Source organism: Lonchura striata, chromosome 36 (genome assembly GCF_050655825.1).
Source record: "Lonchura striata isolate lonStrDom1 chromosome 36, ASM5065582v1, whole genome shotgun sequence".
Lineage (NCBI taxonomy): Eukaryota > Metazoa > Chordata > Aves > Passeriformes > Estrildidae > Lonchura > Lonchura striata.
In genome coordinates, this window is record NC_140738.1 from 10,950,532 (window position 1) to 10,959,470 (window position 8,939).

Consider the following 8,939-nt stretch of genomic DNA (forward strand, 5'->3'; position numbering starts at 1 on the left):
GAGCACTTTTCCAGCTGACTTCACTATGCATTCTCAGACTGAGAGTGGGGCGTCTTGGTGCTTGGTTTCCTCATTCCAGCTGCCCTTGACAGTGTTTGTTTCTGTCCTCAGCTGATTTTGGCCTCTGTGCTCAGCTCAGCTCTGAACAGGACCAGCGCAGCTCCATGGTGGGCACTGCTCACTGGATGGCCCCAGAAGTTGTGACCAGTTCTCCTTATGGCCCCAAGGTGGACATCTGGTCCTTTGGCATTGTGACCATCGAGATGGTGGAAGGAGAACCTCCTTACTTCAAGGAAACGAGGGCCATGGTAAGAGGCAAATTCTCCAGGGGCTGCAGAGCCCTGTGAGCACAGGGTGACCCTGCACTGGGAGCAGCAGCTGGAGGTTTCTGCACCTGGGGAAGGGAATTCCCAGAGCACTCGAGCCTCAACACAAACAAATATTCTGCAGTCTCCAGCAACAATTTGCTTTGGGATTTATGCTGTTGCAGCTCTTCTGGCTGTGAGGATGACCTGAAAATGTGATGCAAGTGCATCAGCTGTTTCCAATGACTGTGGCAGCACCAGGGTTTGGGTTTTTTGGTTAGCACAGGACAATGAGCTGTGAGCAGCATCTGTGCCAGGGAGGAAAGTGCCCCTGGAGCTGGGGCTGAGAACCCGGGGTCGCTGTGAGCACCTGTGGGTGGGAAGGAAGCTGGCAGAGCGCTGAGTTTGCTTTTCCTGCAGGCTCGCGCTCTGATCCGGCACAATGGGACCCCGCAGCTGCAGGAGCCCCGGCGCCTGTCGGCTCTGCTGCGGGACTTCCTCGAGTGCAGCCTGGAGCCGGACGAGGAGCAGCGCTGGTCTGCCCAGGAGCTGCTGCAGGTGAATGCCGAGCGGCTGAGGGGAAGCAGCAGCGCCAGGGAGGGGTTTTCTGCTGGGGCCCCTACGATAGTCTCCAGCCTCGCTGCGTTCCACACGCAAAGCAAGCAGAATCCTCACCGGGTTTGGCTTGGCAGGGTCCTTTCAAGGGCATCTGCCCCTGGTGCCCCACAAGAAGCAGGGCCATCTTCAGGCAGGTCCGGTGCTCAGAGCCCTGCCTGGCCTGAGCTTGGATGTTCCCAGGGAGGAGGCACCTCCCACATCCCTGGGCACCTTCTGTCAGTGTTTCCCCACTCTCCTGGCAAAAAGATTCTGCCTTCGATCTAACCTGTACCTGCTTCCCTCTCCTGAGTTTCAGACCATTTCCCTTTGTCCTGTTGCAACATGCCTGTGAGAAAGTTGCTCTGGAAAGTAACAGTTCATTTCTTTCTTTTTTTTATCCTTTGGGCAGCACCCATTTTTATCATCAGCCAAGCCTCTCTCCAGCCTGACCCCTCTGATCACCGCAGCAAAGCAACTGAGGCAGCAGCAGAGGAGATGAAGCACTGGAGGACAGCTTTTAGTTACAGTAGTTAGTGAGGACAACTGATTAGTGATGGTAGTTAGCAGTGCTAGTTGGTTATGGTAGTTAGGACAGCCTGTTTGTTACGGCTCTTATGACAGCCTGTTTGGTATGGCAGTTTTTTGAATAAAAACTCTCTTAAACCTCAACTCCCTTGAGGTGTCCCTTCCTCCTCCCTCTGTGGCTCGGCTGCCCGGAGCAATGTGAGGGGAGAGCGGGCCCAGCCTGGCCCAGAGCTGAGCCCCAGCAGAGCCCTGGCAGAGCCCAGAGCAGCCTCGGATCTGCAGAGTCAGCCTGGGAGGAGGCGCTCGGAGCCTTCTGGGCTGCACCCGACTCTTGGTTACAAACTGCGTGTGCTGGAAAATGCCACCGGCTCTGCCAGAGGGCAGAAGGGGCCCGGGGAAGGCCCCAGTGCTCCCTGCAAGGGAAACACCTGCCCTGGGTTTGTTATAGAGAGCTATGTAGTTGGTGGCTTTTGCTCTTATGTCTTGACTTCTGCAACTTATTCTTAATCACAACGATTTTGATGCAGTACAGTTTGTAATCACTTTTAACTGCTTTTTCTGTAGTATCGTTTGTCAGCTTTTTGTGGCCAATGCCCTGGCCCCTGTGTAGCTCCTATCTTTAGAACATCATTCATGGCTGATAGTTTAGTTTGTGCACAGTGTGAAAAACATACATGATAGTTTTGGCTTTTGCAAAATATTGAAGTGGATGCCATGGGTTGTGCATTAGAATGTTAACTTTTGCAGAAGTAGCTGTAGTTGTGAAATAATAACTAATGCTTTTATTTTTGTAACTAACTGACAGTAATAACTCAGAGGTATTTGTGAAACAGCCAATGTTGATTTAAAATGCTTGTGGAAGTAGCTAAAACCATCTGCATGGCCGGATAACATTTAAGGAACGGGTGTGCTGAGGACCCTGCCGCTGACCCTTCGACTGGAAGGAACTGTCTCCTGCTGATGTGGAAACCCAGGTGTCCCAGGGTGAGGTTCTGGTGTTTGTATCCCCAATCGTGGGTTCTGTTCATGTTTGATATTCTGTTCTGTGCTCTCAGAACTGACTCTGAAAGTGAAGGTTTGTTTTGCCTTGTTATCAGCTGGCTCACCTCCCCCCATGGTCTGTTCTCCACAAGAGGCTTGTGCGGGCTGGCTTGGCTTGCTTTTGCTGGCTTTGTTTGCTTGCTCTTGCTTCTGCTCCTGCCTTTGCTTTTTCCTGTTAGTTAGTTTAACTAGGCAGTCCAATTCTTTCCCTGGACTGTTTCTCTCCCCTGACTGTTTCTTTCCCTTTCCTTCTTCTGAATACCATCCAACCTGCTCTGGACTGGGACCTGGGAACCCCGAGGAGCACCGGGAGCCTGCGCTCTGTGATCTGCAGCAGCCATCCCCAGTGCCCAGAGCAATCCCCAGCGCCCAGACCCGGGCGACCACCCCCAGGAGAGACTTTCTGGATTTGTCATCTCTGCAGAGTGGTGAAAGAGTTTTGTTGTCATCTGGTGTTGTTCATTTTTTTTAGTGCTGGGGAGTGTTTTGTTTGTTAAATAAACAGGTTCTTTTCCACTTCTCTCAGAGAAAATTCTTCCCAAATCAGGTGGGTGGGGAGGAGCCGTGGGGGTTTGTTTTCTAGGGGCTCCTTCCAGAGGGTTGGGGGATTTGCATTCCAAGAGCACTCAGGGTTGCGGATTGAGGTTATGCCCAAGGGGATCTGGGGTTGGACAACACAGCTGGACTGTAGGTTAAAAATGTCCAAGGGGATCTGGGGTTGGAAAACAGTAACACCTAAAATTCTGCTGGGTTGAGAGACATCCAGGATTAAACCTGCTGGGTTGATGGATTAACATTCCATGAGCACTCAGGGTGTAGATATGTAATGTAGACTGTTTGAAAGTAAAAGGTACCTTGTATGTGAAAGTGAGTGAAAAATAGAAGTGAGTAAATGTAGATGAATGGAAGTATATATAATGTAGATTGTTTATTTTGAGCTTTACTTACCTCCTTGGAGGCAGGTGGATTGTGTTGAATGGTATTGTGAGAGAAAGGACTTTTTGAGTAGTTGAAAGAAGGTGGTATTCAGGTTGTTAGAGAAAGTGGGAAACAGAGGCAGAGGACTTGTGAAGAAACGTGAGGAATGGACTATCACATCTAAAATGGGCAACACCAAAACACACCAAAGGAGCGTTGAAAAGGACTTGCATAGAAAAATCAGCAAAAAGGAGTGACAAGGGAAACAGAGGGCAAGCCTGGATTGAGCACTGTACTCACCAGCAAGAAGATCACACGTACCTGCTGTGGGCAGCAACCCCACAGGCAGGGGAGGTAGGGGTATAAGCCAAGCCAGACCTCTGTCATTCCTGTTTCTGTCTCTCATTTGTTGTCTTTTCCCTTCTGAGATACCAGCAAGATCGTGTCACAAATGCTACAGAAAGTATTACACGGAAAGATACCAAAGTTCCTTTTTGGTACACACACCCATGTCAACAGCCACAGACCCACCCAAATTGAGTACCTGCAGGCAAAATGGGGAAAAACTGCAGTGTACCAGAATAGGCTGGCTTTAGACTATTTATTCGCTAATGAAGGGGGTGTTTGTGGAAAGTTTAATATATCAGATTGTTGAAAATAGATGACAACGGGGAGGTCATCCTAGAAAAAAACAACCCAGACACCAATCCAAAAATGGGAAAACAGTGTTAAAAACTAACTGGTGGGGTAATGTATTGAGGCTGGGATGGTGGAAGAAATGGGGATTCTTCCTTTTATGTGTTACAACTGTTATAAATGAAAATTTGTCCAGCCAAATTAATATGAAAAAATAAAATATTTATTTTGCAATCAAATTCTACCTAGCCAGCCACAAGGAAAGAACAGAGTGGAACCTGGGGTCGGCCCTGGGTGTGCAACAAAGAGGTCAGCCTCAGCAGAGGTTTTCCTCTATGCCCACACACCTCCATCCTGGCACAAGCGGTTTTTATAGGGAAAATTCTGCCTGAGGCCAAGATTTCGGCAGTCAGTCTTCTCTTCAGAGTCCACATGTTAATAAGATTTTCTGCTTTGGTGATGAGGGAGAACAATTCAGTGTCTGGAGTTTGTTGAATCCCTTGATGAAATTTACGGGAGGGAACGCTGCATTCACCTGTGTCTGCCCAAGGATTTCCATGATATCCATCTCGGGTCCTTCAGGCAAGGATCAGCACCGGGGGTTCCTGTATCTCCCCAGCCATGGCCCATCTCCTGGGGAGCCACACCTTCTTACTTGTAAATCAGTTTCCAATATACACCTGGTCTCGCCTGCAAAGGTGGGGGGAATCCTAATACAAACGTGTAGAGCGAGATAAGTGGACGATCATTTGTTCACTGTGATATGCTCGCTTACCTTGGTTTGCATAAGAATGTACTGGTGTGTCTTTGAAATGCTTATTTGCTTACAAGGTGATAAGGAGGTTGAGATTAGAGTCCTGGGTGTGTGTATCTGGTCTGCTTGCTGTATCTCAAAAGAAGAGACTTAGAAGCTATCACAACGACCAGACTCAGACTAGATCTGGAGAGTCACGCCTGCAAGGAGAAGGGGGGGGATAAAAGGAAGGTTGGGACAGAACATTTTTGCGCGCCGTTGGTGGAGCAGGAGACTCCCCGGCCGCCCAGCGCTGTGCTTTGCCTGCCTTACTCGCTTGCTATTTTAAATAAAATTGCTTTATTGAATTAAGACACTTCAAATTGTCGTGTCACAATTTATAACAATTTGGTGCCGTGACTCAGATGGAGAAGTAGATCAGTCGCTACGGGACGATCGGGAGGCGCCCCGCCCTTATGGCGGCCCGGCTGCCCCAGGCTTTCTGATCACTCTCCACCGACGAACCTAAATTGAGTAACGGGCAAAGGAGAACCGGTTACCCCTGTAATCTTTGTGCACGAAGAACCAGCGAAGACGCAGGACGCGTGAGTATAGGCCGGTTTCCCGCTCGGTTTGGGGTGGTTTTCCCGGAGTGCTGTGTGTGAGAGGTCTCGTGGAGACCAAGTGAGTGCAGACTCTGTATTAGTGCGTTTTCCATTCCCCACGAGGGGCTGGGCCACGAACCAGGGGAGCACGTGTGTGAGAAACTGAGTGCACTCCGGAAGATGGGACAGAGGAAAAGCAAGCCCTCTGGTCCCATGGGAGAGGGGACCCATGCTAAACTTCCCCAGATTCCCAGGGATAGCCCCTTGGGTTTGATGATAATTAATTGGGATGCTTTCCCATCTAGAAAAGGGAAAGACAAAGTTAAAATGATACATTATTGTATGGAAGTGTGCGGGAAGGGCCTAACCCTAATTCCCGTGCAAGGAATGTAGAACAAAGGGAGAATCGGGAGCAGAGTTATATTTCTAGGGAAGGAAAAGGAAGAGGTCGTGAAATTGTCTGCTTCTACTGTGGAAAGAAGGGACATATGAAGAAGGGATGCAGACAACGGATAGCGGATGAGAAGGCCTTTAAGGAAGATTAGGGGTGTCAAGGGCTCTATTTGTTGGGGAAGAAACATCATAAGGAGCCCTTGGTAAAGCTTAAAGTGGGACCCCAACAACAAGAGATGGAATTTTTAGTGGATACCGGGGCTGAAAGATCCACGGTGCAAGCCTTGCCGCTTGGATGTAAAAAGTCATCTGACACTGTACATGTAATTGGGGCAAAAGGAGAGCCCTTTGAGGTATCTGTTATCAAGGATGTGATGGTAGAAACTGATTCCAAATGTGGTATAGGTTCTTTACTACTGGTACCTGAAGCAGATTACAATTTATTAGGGAGAGATCTAATAATAGAATTGGGTATTAATTTAGAAGTTGTAAATAAAGAATTACAGATAAAGCTCTGCCCTTTAAGGGTGGAGGATGAAAAGAAAATTAATCCTGAGGTGTGGTATACCCCAGAAACGGTGGGGAAATTGCAGATTAAGCCTTTCTCAGTGGAAATAAGTGATCCTGGCAAACCCGTAAGAATAAAACAATACCCTATCCCTAGGGAGGGAAAATTAGGACTAAAACCTGAAATAGATAGGTTATTGGAAAAAGGGCTTTTAGAGCCCTGTGTGTCTCCCTTCAATACTCCCATCCTGCCTGTAAAGAAGTCAGATGGGTCCTACAGATTGGTGCACGATTTAAGAGAAATAAATAAGAGGACTTTGGCCCGGTTTCCAGTAGTTGCAAATCCATAAAAAGATTTAAAGGTAATTGAATCCGGACCACTAAGTAACTCCTGGTCTGCACAAGCTTGTGAATTATATGCAGTACTCAGGGCTTTAAGGTTATTAAAAGGAAAAATTGGAACAATATACACAGACTCTAAATATGCATATGGGATAGTGCACACATTTGGAAAATTTGGGAAGAGAGGGGACTTATAAACTCACAGGGAAAAGATCTAATTCATCAAGAGCTAATTGTCCAAGTTTTAAATGCCTTAAGGGGCCCGGCTCAAATTGCTGTGGTCCACTTAAGGGGACACCAGAGAGGATTGGACTTTAGAAACAGGGGAAATAATTTAGCTGACCAAGAAGCTAAGAAAGCAGCCCTACAAACTCGGGGGGACATGGGGCAGAGCGACACTGTATCTGTGGACTCCCCCAAAGAAAAATGGCAAATATATAGTTTTACCACTCAAGAAAAGGAAAAATTACAAAAGATGGGAATTGAGGAGGGGTCTGAAGGGCAATGGAAGCTCCCAGATGGGAGAACTGTTTTACCTAAAAGCAAGGCCTCAGAAATTTTGCAAAGATTGCATGACCAGACTCATTGGGGAACTCAAGCATTAGTAGATCAATTTGCCACTAAATATATGAGTATTGGAATCTATGATTTGGCTAAAAGAGTAGTGGGAGATTGTCTGATCTGTCAAAAAGTAAACAGAAAACATCTTAGGGAAAGGCCCATGGGAGGAAGGGAATTAGCTCACAGGCCTTTTGCCAAAATACAAATAGACTTCACTAAATTGCCTAAAGTGGGTAGATATAAATATTTGTTAGTAATAGTAGATCATCTCACCCATTTTGTAGAAGCTTACCCCACTACTCGGACTACTGCTCAGACAGTGGTCAGAATATTATTAGAAGAAATAATCCCTAGATATGGGATAGTAGAAACAATAGATTCTGATAGGGGACCCCACATGCCATATGATTTGGAGGAACCCCGAGACCACCTCCAGTTGAAGGACTATAAAATAACCTCATATATTATTGCCTTAATGAAACGCCACAATGAACTTTGGGAAAAAGGAATCATTACGCAAAGACCCCCTTTAGATTTAAAAATACATAAAATGCACCCAGGAGACTATGGGTTAATAAAATCCTGGAAAGAATCTACACTAACCCCACAATGGGAAGGTCCTTATCTTGTGTTACTCACTACAGAAACTGCAATTCGGACTGCAGAAAGAGGATGGACACATGCCAGTCGAGTAAAAGGACCAGTTAACAACACTGTGTGGCAAATAACCAGTCCTCCCGGGAACCTGAAATTGAAGTTACAGAGAAACTAATGGACTCTTATCAGATTGAATACACATCAGACTTATATTACTTAGATAGTGGACTAATTAGTAATTCAAGTGTTAAAGTGTAAAAATCAAAATTGTAATTGCTATCCTTTTGTATGCTATATCTGTAAGGTGTGTGGGGAACGGTGGTGGTCACATTGCAACAGAGGGTATCCTCCACGAGGAACTTGCAATTCCTGTTGGAACATACAAAGAGAGATTACAGCTTGGGTACTGACCTGTAAAGTGACTAGAGGGGAAATCCGATTGGAATCTAAAGAGTGGTGGGAAATTTTCTCAAAGGGCATCCACCCAGACTATTACTGCTACCATACAAACGAGCCGAGCCCATTTGTGGCAGAGATCATAAAAGGCCTTTGTAGGAAAGACCTAAAAGGGGTCAGTTGTACCGCACCGGAGGTAAAAGATCAGAATTGGCGTTCTTATTGCATGCGGCAAGGCACTAGAGGGCATAAATCCCCTCCTGAAGAATACTCTTGCTGCCGAGAAGATGGTACACCCTGTGGCTCGAAGCACCCGAGTCGACGGGCGAGGCAGAGGAGTAAACAGCTGTGGAGGAAGGAGCCCTCAGGATGGAATACGCAAGCAATATTTGCGGAACTACCCCGGGACTGGGAGTAACAAAGGCAGAAATAGTTTTTGGGCTCAAGGGTATTTTGGTGATAACCAGCTACTAGAGGGAAAGAAGTCACAAGGGTAGAATTGTTGCAGTGTGAGAAACCAGACCCCACATGCCATTTGCTTACTGCTTGTGATTTTCCTTTGTATATCTTGTAATACTGCGGAAGTAACAACTCATGAACCTTTCAAGTGGACTTTAGGAAGATGGGAGGATTCACGACTTATAAGGAGCAATACTACAGCTGGAGCTCCCACTTTCCAGTTACCTGTGGCATCCTTAGGTACTCGTTGGGGTTCCCATTGGGTTTCATCGTTTTATATGTGTCCTGCTTCGAATCCTGGTAAAGGGTATTGCAATAGTCCTG